The sequence below is a fragment of the Crocodylus siamensis genome, chromosome 3 (assembly GCF_052110815.1).
Source record: "Crocodylus siamensis isolate JL-2025a chromosome 3, ASM5211081v1, whole genome shotgun sequence".
Lineage (NCBI taxonomy): Eukaryota > Metazoa > Chordata > Crocodylia > Crocodylidae > Crocodylus > Crocodylus siamensis.
Window position 1 is genome coordinate 18,393,775 of NC_143397.1, and position 16,259 is coordinate 18,410,033.

General features: G+C 43.5%; 1 long non-coding RNA gene across 1 annotated transcript in view; it reads left to right on the forward strand.

Moving 5' to 3' along the window:
- The window catches only part of LOC149868029 (uncharacterized), a 29,343-nt gene extending 16,290 nt beyond the window's left edge, over positions 1–13,053 (forward strand). The window contains exons 3-4 of the long non-coding RNA XR_016440942.1: positions 10,842–10,966; positions 12,757–13,053. This is a non-coding gene — a long non-coding RNA (uncharacterized LOC149868029). The remainder of the gene's footprint in view (positions 1–10,841; positions 10,967–12,756) is intronic.
- The last annotated feature ends 3,206 nt before the right edge of the window (positions 13,054–16,259 follow it).

Genomic DNA, 16,259 nt, shown 5'->3' on the forward strand with positions numbered 1-16,259 from the left:
TCTCTGTGTTTAAAACAGCCCCTGAAGTCAGTGGTGCTACATATATGCATAAGCACACTACCATGCCTCTTTTGGCGGCTAGCACAACCCTACCCTAATCTACTCTTGCAAAGACCTGATACATATGTGGCACTGGTGAAGGGCAGAGAGCGAGGGCGTTTTTGTATGGGCTTGCTCCTCCCGACTTCCTTCAACATACTGAAAGCACATCACTTCCACTACGTTATACCCTGGGATGAGTGCACGAGGCATTTCAAAATCCACCTCATGTCCTTAACACTCCTTAAGCACAACTTGAGAAGGTGATACGTCTTGGAGTTCCTCTGAGACCAGGCAGGTGATATGCTACATGTGTTTATTTAGCTAATACAATTTAGCAATTTACAACCGTATCAACTCTTGTTAGGTTGTCGTGTAGCATTTTCCAGTACATTTTGATTTGGTCTGTATCAGGTTCCCTCTCCCATCAACTTACACTCAGAGCATTTTATTTTGTTGTTGTTGATGCTGCAGTGCTGAGCCGTTGCCATACCCCTTGACTAAATGAAGGATAATGCTGCAGCATACATGTTTAAAATTCATGTCTTCCACTTCCTAACTTCATTGGTATGAAATTCAGAACTCCTCTTATTAAACACCATTAAATATTCTCTTCATTTTCAAAGACAAATATGAACAGAAACACAACCAAACATGTACTGTATTAAAATCATTGATTCACAATATTTAAATTTCCAGCTAGCCTCCAATTAGCAGGCTTTCCAATATTTGAACAGAAGACCATTTTAATGTAATTACAAACACATTTTAGGCATCTAAATTTTTTGCATAATTAGTTCCCTATTAAACTATTTATGTAGCCCTTTTTCCATCAGAAACAGAGAAAGCAGAACAATTTTATTCCTTACTGTTACAATAATTAACTATGCAAGTAGAACAGCATATTAATAGAGTATAATTTGTTTACATTTAAAAGAAAATTGTGTTAGATTAGCATAGCAAAAGACTATTTCCATATCCAGGCAGTAATACGCAGGCCTAATAGCAATTTACAGTGTAGTTAAAGAATATTATTAATAAAGTAATACAGTGTAATTCTGTTTGCCCCCACTATATTTCACAATGTCCTTAATTACAGCTAATTCCATCGAGACTAATTTGGGTGTTATTAAGCAGTAGACACAGGAATCTTAAATACAACCTTTGTTAATAATGAATTTAGAAAGTTACTGTGAAGATTGTTCCTATAAGGGAAAAGTAAATACACTGTATACATTTAATAGTGAGATTATTTTTCCCATGGTAGAATCTTATCACAAAGGTCAATACTAAGTACTACATGATTGACACCTAAGGAAAGTTTCATGGAAATCAGAACATCATTGTAACAGAGTTCAGCTCCACAATAGCTCCAGTTTTGCTACTATTTGTAATCAGTGTGCCTGGTCCTGGGTGGTACCGAGTACCTTCAGTTCTCATTGAGATCAGCTTTCATTAGAGGTTAGTGTCTCATGGGATCTTTGTTTTGCAACAGTTGCTTGAGAACAGCATTATGTTTGGAGCATAAAGAATTATATCACTTGAGATACACGACAATGGAATAAATCTGGGAGATAAATGTAATTTTCTAAGAGGAAAATGGAAATGTCACACGAAAGAAATACAAAATGTGAGATACGGTTCTATTAATCTCATGAGAAAATACTGTAAAAGGGCTATAGGGAACAGCCATAAAGGGTTTGACTGATTGATTGATTGACTGATTTTATCTAACATTGATTTTTATACTGATGTTAAGAGAGTTACACTAGTATTGATCTGATGTGAAGTAAGAATCAAGTGAAAATTCTGTTCTCAGTTACAAAGTGGCAAATCCAAATTAACTCCATTTACACTGAAATTCTTTCCCTCGTATAAATGAGACGAGAATTTGGGGAATATGGGGAAAAACAACGCCTCTGCCTAGATTCTGATCTCACTAAATACACGTACATATTTCCAGTTGCACTGTAAATCAACAGTCGGTGCCTTTGCTTTGGCAGGCTGGATTCTGATTCTTGCACTGAATTAAATACTTGACTAGAGCTTTGTTGACCCAGCTAGTATTGTGAGATCAGCATCAGACACTAAGTGAAAGTGCAGTAGAAGTGTCTGAGCAATATTCCTTGGTGATATGAATGGTGGTATAAATATGTTGGTGTGAATTGACTCGAAAAATTGATGAAGCAGCATATTCTACATGTATTTATCACTCTTGGAATGTACAATTTTAGTATAACTCGAACACCCTGCGGAAAAGCCAGTAAGAGGATAAAGTATGAAACAGCCCTCCCAAAACTGGGCAGATGCTGTGCTCTGCTGCTTTACTGGGGGAGATTCCAGCACCAGGGAATCCTCAGACATGACAGAGCAAGAGTGGCCAACTTCATGTTTTCCCGTTCTGCCATAAAGGTGTGACTAGGGAAAATAGGAGTGCTGTTGCACTCTGAGACCCTGAGGGCTAAAATGGCCTCCTGAGGACAGCTGCAACCAAGATCAATCCTGAAGCTGTTCTGCATTGGTTCTCAGGATCAGGCTGGGGTCTGGTTGCCTGGGAACTGGGGATACACAAGTTTGACTTACATCACCCCTCCCTTTAGGCTCAGGGGCAGAAAGCACCAGCCTTCAAGCTGTTACCTTGACTTTCTTATCAGTTGTTTTTCCGGCTCATGAAGCTCCTTCAACACCTTCCACGTATAAATTACACTAGCTTTGTACACCCAAATCAGTTCAAATTATGCTACTCTGACCCACCCAATTACATCCATTTTATGACCACTTACCACTCAGTGGGCATGTCTACCAGAGACGCTTAACTGTGCAGTAACATAGTTTACTGCACAGTAATCATGTGCTCCTACATGTGCACACGCTTACAGCACAGTAAAACCCCCTAATTGGGAGTACATTTGACACCTGCAAATGTTGTCAGGCCAGATGCAGGAGTGCGGGCACAACTGGTTGGTGTGACAGTGAAGGTCTTGTGGCACAGTGGGTTGCCATCATCAACCACAATCATGAGTCAGGGAGTGCCCATAAGTCCATACCCTTTATGCGGCTACTGATGGACATCCTTGTGCCCCAGGACCCAGGCTGCAGTCATGCTGTCTACAGCAGCACGGATAGCCTGCCTGAGCCCCTGCCCTAGGCTGGCACCCACAACGAAATGTCACTTGGGGAGGGCTCCTCAGGCATCCAGCATGCCATCCCACCAAGGTCCCTGGCTGCAGTCTCCACCAGCAGCTTGGGAAGCCCTGGCCAGTGTCTGCCACACCAGCTCCACAGCCCCAGCCCCCTCCATGAGGCGAAGCCAGCCATGACTGAGCCCTCAGATGGTGTTAATCAGAGTACTTTCATTAAAGCATCACCAGCAACTTAAGGAGTTAAGCAAGGCTGCATCCTCACTCCAACACTCTTCTCAATATTCCTTACTGTGATGCTGCATCTGACTACCAACAGGTAGTTAAACTCCTGACTGGATAAACTTTAATCTCAGCCAACTCCATGCCAAAACCAAGACCATCCTGATTTCAATCATTCAGTTCCAGTATGCTGCTGATGCTGTAGTGTGTGCACACTCTGAAGCAGACTTTCAGGCAATCATCAACATTTTTACTAAGTGTACAAGAAAGCACAAACTCCTCGGGGGGGTGGGGGAAGTGTCGCAGATGAGCACTGACCTGCCATGCCCTGCCATCCAAGGTCACTGCCTGGAAATTCATGCTGTCCCCAACAGCTGTGACTGTGTGTAGCTGCTAGCCATTCCAGCCCCAGCCATGTGCTGAGCCCCACAGTGGGAAGGAAAGCCCTCTTTGTCCCAGCACCTGCCATGTCCCTGGCCCCTACCCCTGCTCCCTCATACTGTCCAGTCTGGCTGCACTCCACTGGCCCTGGGTCCCCCCCCCCCCACACACACACAGAACACAGGGAAGAAGGAGACAGTGCCAAATTTTATTGAGTAGCCCTTGCCCCCACAGCTAGGCAGGCATGGGTCTCTCACACTCCAAGGAATGTGTCAATGCCAGCAGCCACATCCTCCCCAGCAGCTGGGGGCAGAGACACGTAGCACAGTCACAAGTAGCCCTCCAGGCAATGGTGAAGGTTGCAAGGCAGTCCAGGCTTGCCCCCCATGCCACCATAGCTCAGGGTTCCATGCAAAGTATGCATGGTGCCATGGCCATGAGCAACATCAGGACATAGTGGGCCAGGCACCCCTCGGTCTATGCAAACAGCTCCTAATGTACTGCCTGGGGTATGCGCAGCAGGGGCATGTTTGAGGTGCAGTTCTGGTGCAGGAGGGGCTGGCCCTGAGACTTCTCCCCAGAGAAGGGAGGGGTGCATATAGCTCCTCACTCCAATCATCTAGGAGTCGGTCACCCCTTGAGCCCAGGCACTGTGGGCTGGGTGGCAGCATAGGAGATAGCAGAGGGGAGGGGGAGCAGCAGGGTCAGGAGCCATGACAGCAAGTGCAGCCAGGAACCTGGACTGTCCTGCCCTGGGAACAGGGTGGTGGTGCAGGCAGACTAGAGCAGGGAGTACTGGAGGAGGTGGTCAGCCAGCACCTCTCACACTTGGTGCCCTGGCCCTTGTTGATGAATCTGCAGCTCTCCTTGGACCTCAGCAGTGGGGGTCCACCATACCACTGCTGTCCCAGATGATGCTTCCACTGCCAGGCATCCTCAGCCCACCATGCCTCCTCTGCCCAGGCCTTGCAGATATTATTCAGCATACAGGCTGCAATGATGACCCAGAGAAGTTTGACTTTGGTGAAGGCAGGTGGTGTGGGTGCAGTAGTGGCCCATGAGGTGGCTGAAGGCACACCACACCAGGGCGCAGGTCCAGCTCAGGCAATGGTTGAAGTGGGCCTGGCGGGAGTTCAGGTGCCCAGTGTATGGTCGCATGAGTCAAGGCAGGAGCAAATAGACAGGATTCCCAATGAGGAGGGGAGGGACCACCAAGGCACTCAGCTGTAGGTATAGCACCCCTGGTGCAAAGCAGCCACTCTTCACCAAGCCTGGCAGGCTGGAGTTTCAGAAGACATAGGTGTTGTGGACACTACCTGCCCAGCCGGGACTGACATGTGTGAAGGTGACATCTGACCCCGGTGCTCTTTCCTGCCAAGGCAGGGGGTCGGACTAGATGATCTACCTAGGTCCCTTCCGACTCTAGCTACTATGAAACTATGAAACTATGACTTGGTGGCCCACAATGGGCTGAAGCACCATGGAGTGAAAGCCCCTCCAGCTGTGATAGAGGTGGCCTCTGTGGGGCAGGCAGGTGATGGGGATGTGGGTCCCATCCAGAGCCCTGATGCACTAGGGAAATGCCAGTGTGGGGCAGGCAGGTGATGGGGATGTGGGTCCCAGCCAGAGCCCTTATTCACTAGGGGAATCCCAGTGCACAGAGCCCTAACACCAGTGCCAGGGGTCATGCACATAGAGCACAGTGTCCCTCAGCATGTCTTGGAGGGCACCACACACTTCCAGGATGGCCTCCTCAGTGGTGGCCTTGCCCACACCAAACAGGTGGCTAATGTACTGCAAACTGGTGGGTGTGGCTAGCTTGAGAAGGGGGAGGTCCACCCAACTGTCTGCAGGGAGGGGCGGCTGCATGCCAGTGTCTTGCCCCTTCAGAGGTGGCCAGAGCTGCTCCAGGAGATCCAAGAAGGTGGCCAGGGTCACCCTGAAGGTCTTCAGCCACTGCTCATAATCCCAGGTGTTGTCCTGGATGACATGTTGCCACCAGTCCTGGCTGGCCTGGTCGGACAATCGTGCTGCAGGCCCAGGGGGGTGATGGTGCCCCAGAAATGGCATCCTGGAACCTGTTGTTGGCATCCCTGGTGGGTTCCAGCCAGGTGGATGGGGTGGAGGTTGCAAGTGCATGACAGCAGCCCTGGGACAGTGTGCAGCAAGCAGTCACTGCATGTGGGGTAGCTGGGAGGGTCGAGACGGCCGTGGGACCAGGTGGTGGTTGGTGTGGTGGGCCAGCAGCACAGTGGCCAGCAGGAGTGTGGGACACTAATTATCATTGCCAGGGGCAGCCTTGGAGCAGGGAAGCAGAGGCAATGAGCAGAGCACTGCCGCATGCCCTTCCAGTGCTGCACAGGCTGCTTCTGGCTTTGGAAGAGGGCTGCTGACTAATGGCAGCTGTAGCCGGAGCCTGGCGCTCCCCCCGGTGGTGGCTGGGGCCTATTGTAGGGCCTCAGGAAGCATGAGCAGCTTGGCAGCAAATCTGCTCCCTCTTTCTTGTACATGTAGATACCTGCACAGCACTGTTTACTGGCAAGTAATTTACTCATGAGTAAACTGGTGCTCAGGAAATGCACATGTAGATGCATCCAGTAGTATGTAACTCATCTTACCATTTATATGACCACAAGATACAATCCTCCTGTATACCACAACTCTCTGCTAAAATGAGGGGCTAAAAGCTTTTTACTTTAAGAGTATAATCTAGAACGGTTTAGTACCAGTAATATTTACTAGGGCTGTGTGAAACAGCACCATTTTGTTTTGCCTTCCATTTTGGTGTTTTGATGGGACAGTGTTTCATTTCGAGTTTCATTTAATTTCAAAAGCATTGTTCTGTTTCATTGAATCAAAACTGTTTTGCTGTTTCAATGGTGTTTTGACATTAGTCTATAATGGGGAAGGATGAAACTGCCTATAACTTTGTCATTTCAGGTCTGATTTGGGTGAAACTTGCAGGAATGGTAGTATCTTCTGAGGTCATGAGGTCTGCCCAGTTTCAAGGAGATAGGTGCCGGGGTTTCTGGGAAACTGCACCTCGAAATCTTGAAAGCAAACTCATGTCACGTGTGTGTTAAGGCAGAGTGGGGTGAAAACTTCAGGCATGGTAGCCCCTGCTGAGCCCACAAAGCCTGCCAAGTTTGAAGGAGATCGTTGCAGGGGTTTCTGGGAAACTGCACCTCAAGCTGCTGACAAAACTTGTGACGTGTGACTGTGTGTGTGTTAAGGCGCAGCTGTTTTTCCATCTCTCCCCGAGAGCACTGGGATTGGAAGGGACCTCAGGGAAGGATCACAGTCACTGGCCAGCTACATGGTCAAGATCAGAGCAGTCCTTCCCCTCTCTTCCCCCTCCCGCTCCTTAGTTTCTGTTTCCCTGCAAGCAAGCCCAGCTTCGAAACTCGAAACGTTTTGAAACTTTGAAACATTTTGAGTGCCCTTTTTTCATTTCAAGGCTGTTTTGAAGCCTTTCCTTTCATTTTGATTTCAAAACAAGTCAAAACAGCGTCAAAACAAAACACCCAGCAAAATCTCGCATGGCCCTAATATTTTCACAAAAAGATGATCCTCTTTATCACCTGCAATTGTTTATTCCCATGTGATCTCAGATTGCTGGATTCTGATTTCTGAGTGGCATAAAGCAGATGTTCACAGTTCTGAGTCCAATGGGAGCTGTGAGGGCTTTGGAGACTTGACTCCTAATAGTAGATAAACTCCCAGGACCCACTCTGCCATCTTCATTCATGACGGTGAGTATTTACACAGACAGGCCCTTTAGTGAGATAAAGTAATCTCTTTAAGGGGTTCCAGTGTGAGTGAGAAGTGCACATCCATGATCTTGCATTGCAGGTGCCTTGCCTTTACGCTTAGCAGCATATAACAGATTCAGGGCTGAGCCCTCAGATGGTGTTAATCAGAGTACTTCCATTAAAGCATCACCAGCAAGTTAAGGAGTTAAGCAAGGCTGCATCCTCACTCCAACACTCTTCTCAATATTCCTTACTGCGATGTTACATCTGACTACCAACAGTCAGAGTGGAGCTAAACTCCTGAAAGGATGGTAAACTGCTTAATCTCAGCTGACTCCATGCCAAAACCAAGACCATCCTGACTTCAATCATTGAGTTCCAGTACTCTGATTATGCTGTAGTGTGTGCTCACTCTGAAGCAGACCTTCAGGAAATCATCATTGTTTTTACTCAGATGTACAAGAAAACAGGACTTACTCTTAACATTTACAAGGCTAAGGTCCTCCATCAATAAGCTGTTAATGAGCAGTTCTCAGCTCCAGTAATTCATAGTTATGGTGAGACTCTGGAGAACATCGTGTATTTCCTGTACCTCGGAAGCCATCTCTTGCAGAGGGATGACATCAACAAAAACATTCAACATCACCTTAAAAGTTCAAGTACAGACTTTGGATAGCTTAGGAAATGGGTGTCTGAAGATCATGACATTAGACTCAAAACCAAGCCTATGGTTTATCAAGCAGTTATGATGCCCACCTTACGGTATGGAGCTGAGAAGTGGACAACATAGTTTCATAGTTTCTAGGGTCGGAAGGGACCTGAGCAGATCATCTAGTCCAACCCCCTGCCATGGCAGGAAAGAGTCCTGGGGTCAAATGACCCCAGCAAGATGTTCATCTAACCTCCTCTTAAACACCCCCAGGGTAGGGGCCTGCACCACTTCTCCTGGAAGCTGGTTCCAGACCCTAGCCGCCCTGACTGTGAAGTAGCGCCTCCTGATATCTAACCTAAACCTACCCTCTGCCAGCTTGTGACCGTTATTCCTGGTCACTCCTGGCGGTGCTCGGGGGAACAGTGACTCCCCCAATGCCTGCTGATCCCCCCTGACTAGTTTATAACAGGCCACAAGATCCCCCCTCAGCCTTCTCTTTTGGAGGCTGAACATACAGGAGACACCTCAAATCACTAGAGAAGTACCATCAACACTGCCTGCAGAAGATCCTCTGAGTCCAGTGGGTACACAGATGCACCAATATTAGCATCCTCTTGCAAGCAAACACCATGAGCATCAAGGTGATGATCATCTGCTATCAACTTCACTGGGCCAGCCACCTTATCTGGATGTCTGACTCCAGATTCCCAAAGTAAGTTTTAGTCTCCCAGCTTAGTCAAGGTGTATGCCCAAAAGGAGGGCAGAGAAAGTGCTTTAAGAAAGTCCTCAAGGCCAACTTGGAAAAACGTAACATCAAGATCAACTTGTGGGAGATTATCACTTAGGACTGCCCCAAATGGAGGAAGAGTCTGCTGCAAGGATCTCAGTATTTTGAAATCTCATGATGATAGCAAGAGACAGACAAGTTGGAGCAGCAGAAACAATGTGTTGCGGTATGAATCAAGAATCCAGAGCCACACATCCAGCATGGAAACATGTGCCTGAGTTGCAACAGAGTCTGCTGAGTCCAGATCAGCCTCATCATCCATCTTCAGACCCATAAAGCAACCCTGGAAGACAATCATCCTTGACTGCGATGGATTGCTGATCTATACTTCCTTCAAAGCATCATCAGCATACCTCGGTCAAAGGCAGCCAGGGTGAGTGCTCAACACCCTGTGGAACTGAGCTTTTGCTGTTCATTCTTACTTCCAGTAAAAATCTACTTTATGGAAAGTTATTTTCGTATCAGCCAATGACAGGCCAAATTCTCAGTTTGTTTACCCCAGTGTAATTTCAGAGTACACCCATGTTTAAACTACATTGGCTTAATGGAATGGCAGTGCTCTTGATTTACACCAGCTGAAGATCTTGTCCCTGTCGCTTAATAGAAAAGGAGGTAGTGAAAAAAATACAAGATATAAAAAGAAAAATTGTTGCACAGGAGCTTAGGAATCCTTGTTTATCCTTTAAACATCTGTAAGCTCTATGGGCTAAATATGTGTGATTTATTGTGTGTTTAATCATGGGTGTGCACAACAGGGCTCCAGTTGAGCTGAGGCCTGTAGCACACTACTTACAGAACACAAATATTATATACAGATATAAATAATGTGTAACACTTTACATATAGATAACGAGATCTTCACAATTACAAGCAATAAGGGAGGACAAATAAGGCAGTGGAAACTCTCATATTTCAATGCATAATGCAAACACTAACTGACAGGGTTAGGAAGGAAGATCCGCCATAAGTATGTTATTTCATAAATGTCCACTACTAAGTTAGTTGTGCCATCTTTTAAATTAAGATAAAATATTTTTCTGAGAGAGGCAAACAAGAATGGATTCAAGGAAAGTCCTGAGTCATGCAAGAGCTCAGACTACTTGATCATGATGGTACCTACTGACCTGATAATCTCTGTATTCTCCGAAGCATGCGGTACTGACCATAGTTAGGGACAGAACACAGGGCTTGATGAAACTCTGGCTTGACCTGCTGTGGCAAATCCTATATTCTTATAATTACTGCTTTTTAAACTACTTTAAACTACATACCTAAGAAGTAAATTCAGTTCAGGTGAGGAGTGATTGGCTAGAAGTTTATTATAGAACAATCTAATTAGCAAGGCTGGATTACTGAAGACATGTCTAGTAAAATACATTGGTGACCCCCTACTTTGCCATCCAATTTATTCAAGAAAATATCCTCATAACAAATTCCATTTAATCCACCAAAAATGCTCGTGTGGCATACCACTTTTTGCAGTGGGTTTTCTTCCTTCCATTTTCTTCCATTCTTAGAATTGCCTAAGACTTCCGATCTTGATTCCTACTATAGAAATGATCCTTTTGTTTACATGAAATACTACAAGTTTCTAGCAATTATTTTGTTCTCAGGATGATTTGACATTTTTATTTCCTTGCTACAATGCTGGTGTTGAACACTGACCTACACTACTTAATTTAAGAACTATTGAAAACTCTTTGTGCTTGCATTAGAAATGTTAGAGCATAAACTCACTTCTGTGTATACCTCTACAGAGGAAAATGGGGCTACACCAAGAAATATTTATTTCTCACATGCAAGATTTTTCCCGTAAGAGGTTATTCCTTCTATGGGTAGTATTGATGTGTTCTTATTCCCATATTTAGATACACATCAATGCACTGGATTGAATCTCCCCATATGACAGCATGTCCCAGCATATGTTTTTAAGGAACAGAATACACATCCCATCATGCTAAAATGATTTGCAGTAAAATCACACAAAGCCCAGGTAAGTGTTTTTTTAATTGTGCTCTTGAAAGCAATTACATTGGGTTTTTTCTCTTACTCAAAAGCCCTGCCAGGGATGTCTGTACCTTTCATTTGAGGAAGTCTAAACAAACAGCTTTTTCTCTGCAGAGGCATTACTGGTAAGAGAGCTAGGAAAGTTTCTACTGTTTGGCCACACGCTATTTGGATGCAATAGGTTTGTCCTATATGATGTCACCTTTCAGCATCATACGGTCTATTCTTTCTTAAAGACAGAACCAAAATCTCTCATTGTCAGCCTGTATGATGCAAATAATGGGGGGGGGAATTAAATGAAGATTAAAACTGCATTTTTAAATCTGTGTGTGTTAATTATGGGGTGTAGCTTTTAAAAGAAAGCTGAAGCATGAGAAGCTGATGCATAATAGAGTTAGAAAAGGTAAATACATGAGTTTAACACACTGCTGGCATATATTACAAGTTTTCCTCTGGGCCTGATTTGCAGAGAATGTGACTTTGTTATGGGAGAAGAGCAGCTAACATGACTACCTCTCTCTATTCATGGAGGACGAATGTTTCTTAAGCCAAAAGGTATTCAGACTTTTAGTTTTGGCCATCATCAGTTCCTGGTCTCCTGACTAAGATGGTGACTATCGTGTAGGTGCCTTCAGCTTTGCTTTCCCTTTTTTTATTCCACTATTTTGGGCATCCATTTGGTAGAAATTATCAAAAGACCCACACTATATAGCGGGTGAGACTGCAGACCAATATTCAGTAAAGCTTGTCATTAAGTAGAACCCACACTAAAATCTTTTCTCTTGTGAGCCAATTGGGAATTTAAATTTCGATCTCCCCAGGTCTGAACCTAATGCATTGCAGGTAAGGCTGAACACACCAAAGTCTTTGGAGCTATTCAAGCATCCAGATAAATAATGCGCGTTTCAGTGCAAATTCTGAACATCAAGTACTCATTCCAATTCTGGATAAACTCTCCCTATCAACACTGTAATTTTCTGCACTTTATTCCCCTCAACATTTTTAAATAGATATTTAATTTTTTTCTATTTATTATTTTGTCCTCAGTAAAGCTGAATAAATACTCAAAAAATGTGCAGAAGTATTCATTTAAACTCAGGACTTCTGAGTAAACTCAGGACTTCAGAGTAAACATGGTTCAGTAATGGCTTGGTCCACCAAAAAAAAAAAAAAAACAACTCCATCAGAGCTGTATCATCATATCCTGCAGATGGCTAATATTCATATGTAACTCTCAAGTATTTCACAATGCCAAGCTTGAAAACAGAGAGCATCAGTTTGTACTTGCATCTGAGCCATTAAAACCCAATGGGTCCCATGCAAAACAAACTATTACAGACTGTACCCGGGGACTGGCAGGCTCAAGAATGCAAGCAGATTCCAGTATGCTGAAGCTTTGGAAAATGTGAAGCAACAGTCTGTCTGAATGCAGTTTCCTGGCCTGTGGTGCACCCAGGTTATTTCAGAGCATTTCCACTAGTCAGTGGAGTAATAATGCGTGTCTGCAGAAGATTGTATCATCTTAGATCCCTCCCACCTTACCCACAATGCTACACAAATGTTGCCATTTCTGCAAGAAAAGTTATCTGCCTTTTTCTTAGTCTGGCTGTATCCCTTGGCTAAAGGAATAGCTTATGTGAAGAACGAAAAGCATAACTATGCTTCAATAACCTTCTCTTCTCTTCTCTTCTCTTCTCTTTTCTTCTCTTCTCTTCTCTTCTCTTGCCTTCGTCACCTCAATTTTGTTTAACACAAATGGATTCTCCATGTGCCCAGCAATGTATGATGAGATGGGAAATGAAGAAGGGCACTGGATCTATCAGAAAGTGGGAGGATAGAAAAGGAGAGGAAAAAACTGAGCAACAAACCAGAAACAGTAATGGAAGGGGTCATATTTCCTTATAAAATATGTTGTGTTTGTGTCCCAGTCCAAAACTTTCCTGACCATTTTTTGGTCACATTGGCCATGTCTACACAAGATACAGTAGCGCTGCATGGCATAAACTGTGATATGACACTACTCCACAGTACTATTAGGCTACTGCACGATCAGCGTCACAAAAAAGTCATTCATCGGCACTACTGCGCAGTTACTGCGCAGTCATTTAGTACTTGTTTATACAAGTTTTAAATGACTATGCAGTAATGATTCTGCTGACGCTGACACACAGTCAGCCTCTCATGTAGACGGGGCCATCATGTCTATATTCTGCCTATTCTCATCCCTAACTCTCTTGCCGCAGAACATCTGTGTCTCAGATAATATCCCAACAGGCCTATTAACTGGGATTTTGAAGAAGATGTTCACAGCAGACCTGAAGAAGACTATGAAACACTGTACCAAATACTTTTCTAAACTTAAAGGGCCTGATTCCCTGCTCTCTTCCTTGGTGGTGGAACTGGATGTTATGCCAAAAGCTTCTAGTCCGTAGTTCTTGATCCACCCATAACTGTAGCATGGTCTTAATACAGATTTGAAGACATATTGTAGTTCTGTAATTGCTTCTCCTTTATAAAATCCCATGGCATGCCTTAGACATAAGGAAATATACACACATTAGAGATAAAGTGAAGCACCATCATTCAGCGCCAGACCTTCCCATAGTTCAAAATGGTTTGGTTCAGACCCATCTCTAATTTCTACCCAATGCTGCCAACTCACGCAGAAGCCCAGCACAATCTTCCTTCAATAAATTCTCCTAACAATGAAATCTTAATAGCACCCAAAACAATAGGCTCAATTTTCCTTTTCACTTTTAACAGTGCCCTGTGTTGAATACATAAAACACAAAGGCCCCTTTTGTGTAAACTCTGGCAGAATCTTTATTCACAGCCAGAAGCCTGGGAGGTTCCTTTTAGAATTGACAAGCTTCTCTGCCTGCAGAGTCTGCTGTGCAGAATTATAACCTCTCAAACACCCATAATCCCAAAAGGAAATTTGCGTTATCAACTTCCCACATGAACCTCTAGAACGCAAGCACACTGTCCTTTTTGCATGTAAGTCAACCCTCTGGGATGAAGAGCACTCCTTCTGAATTAGGCCTGATCCCTTAGGCATTCGGTACAAAAAATGTCAGCATCTACTTATTTTAGAACTGTGGTTCTTCATCTTTCCCAAAGTAGCCCCTATTCCTTCTCACCCTCCACCCCAACCTTCTTCTATATATCGAACTAGGATCCCCTACCTGTTCACCAACAGAGAAAAGACAGAATGGTCATTAGCTCCCTGACATGGTCTGTAAGTTAAATAAATGCAACCCCCTTTTTCCAAATTCTTACAAATACAGTCCAAAGACAGCTTCAAAATTACTTTTGGTCTCCTGTTCTCTGAAGACATTTGTTACAGTTTTTCACTTGTTTACTGAGGATCTTATGATAATGACACAGTCATGGCAGGTGATGGTAACGCTGGTGGTAAATATGTAGGTCATGTAATCCCAATCCCACTTTGCACTCAAAATGCAATGTGCAATGGTCTTTATGTCAGCAGTACCACATGGCAAATAGAGTGTTTGCTCATTAAATCAAGCATTGAATTTATAGCTAACTTCAGAGTAAAAAATAATTGAATTAATATGGCACAGCTGTACAAAATATAAAAGCTGGGCTAGATGCACCACTGGTATAAATCACAATGACTCAGATATGTTGAATGGACCTTTTCTGGCTGAGGGTCTGGCCCGGTATCTTTTCTAATGTATTAAATTTATTAAGAATGTCTCTGTGCTCATGGAGCAAATATGCTTTGGAATCCAGTTCCATAAAGTTATTGCAAGATCTTCACAAACAATTAAGATTAAATCTACTTTTTGATAACTATTTCTGCTATGAGTTAGTCTGTGGGTGAAGAAGGAAATACAATGCAATGGTGGTCTGCAAAAAATGAAGAGCCTGCCTCTTGATTTTTCATGAACATGAACTTTGTGACAAGAAAAATCCAAAGATAGAAACAAATTTTATTTCAAGTGGTGATTCATACTGCTGTGTTGCAGCAGTGTCACAGCACCACAGCTGGTGAGACTTGTAACCTCCAGAGCTCTCATGTCTTTTCTCTTGCTAATAGCAATTATAGCATTTACATTAAAATGACACAACCACAATCTGACAATACTCTCTCCCAGCACTCTTTGCAAACCACCTATTATAAATGTGTGTGCTATTTACCTTAAAACATGGCTGGCCAAATTTATCCTTGGTGCAACTCTACTGGGTTCAGTGGGATTAAATCAAAGATGAATTTGGCCTCACACCTCTTGTCAGCAAAATTTATTGAAATTAATTAATCTCTGTTTATGATTTCATTCCTTTTTTTCTTAACAAAAAAATGTTTCTAGGTTGTAATGCTAAAGGTTTATAACGATCATAATTCCAAGAGTATAAGAATTAACGAGCAAAAGGAAGAGTTAATGTCCATATTTTATCTTTCACAGAACTGAATTGATATTCATTGCTTAGTTTTAAAAGTAATTTGTCTGGATTAAAAAAAAGATGTTGTGAAACAAGTGCTGCTACCTGTTTGGTTTTTTTCCTCAGCAAACCCAAGTCCTTAGTGGCTTTTTGATCTTGCTAGATTTAAAAAAAATTCCTGAAATATATATTGATTTTTGTAGTCCTTAAAAAGTGTCATTCTAATATTTTGCAATATGGCTGTTTATCTAGGTAAGACAGTAAATGTAATCTCACCTGATGTAGGCTGCCAATTTTAAGATTTTTTAATCACAGTTATCTTGAAAGTTGACATATTTGTATGACTGGATAAGGTGCTTGTTTTTTATATTTTTTTCGTGGGGGAGCAGACTTTTATAGGTATTTCTATTTGGTATAAAGAATAACAGCACAAACAAAATACTATTGTAAAGGTCTAGATCCTTTATCTATGCTAAGATCTGTTAGTTATAGTGGATGAATGCAAATTTACCGAAACCAGCCATAAGGATACTGTTAAAGAATACTCTGGTCTCATGGGATTCTGTGATATGGTAAAACTCTCTGTAATCTTGCTGATGTGAAATTCTGCTTAGGTTCAAGCACTTTATACCACTTTGTGCAGTATGGCTGACAGTGTTAGGGGTACATAGGAAGAAGGAGGCTTCCAGGAACTAGAGTTGATAATGCCAGGGCAAGATCTGCTCCATCAATCCTCAGCCAAAAGAAGCCGTCTGAGGGACTGTTTTACCTAAGGTACCCCATGGCGGCCTTAGTATGTACCTGTGAATAGTTTGGCCCCCTACTCAGTCATGGACCTGGGAGGTGTAAATGTGGCTTATGATTCTTCGTCC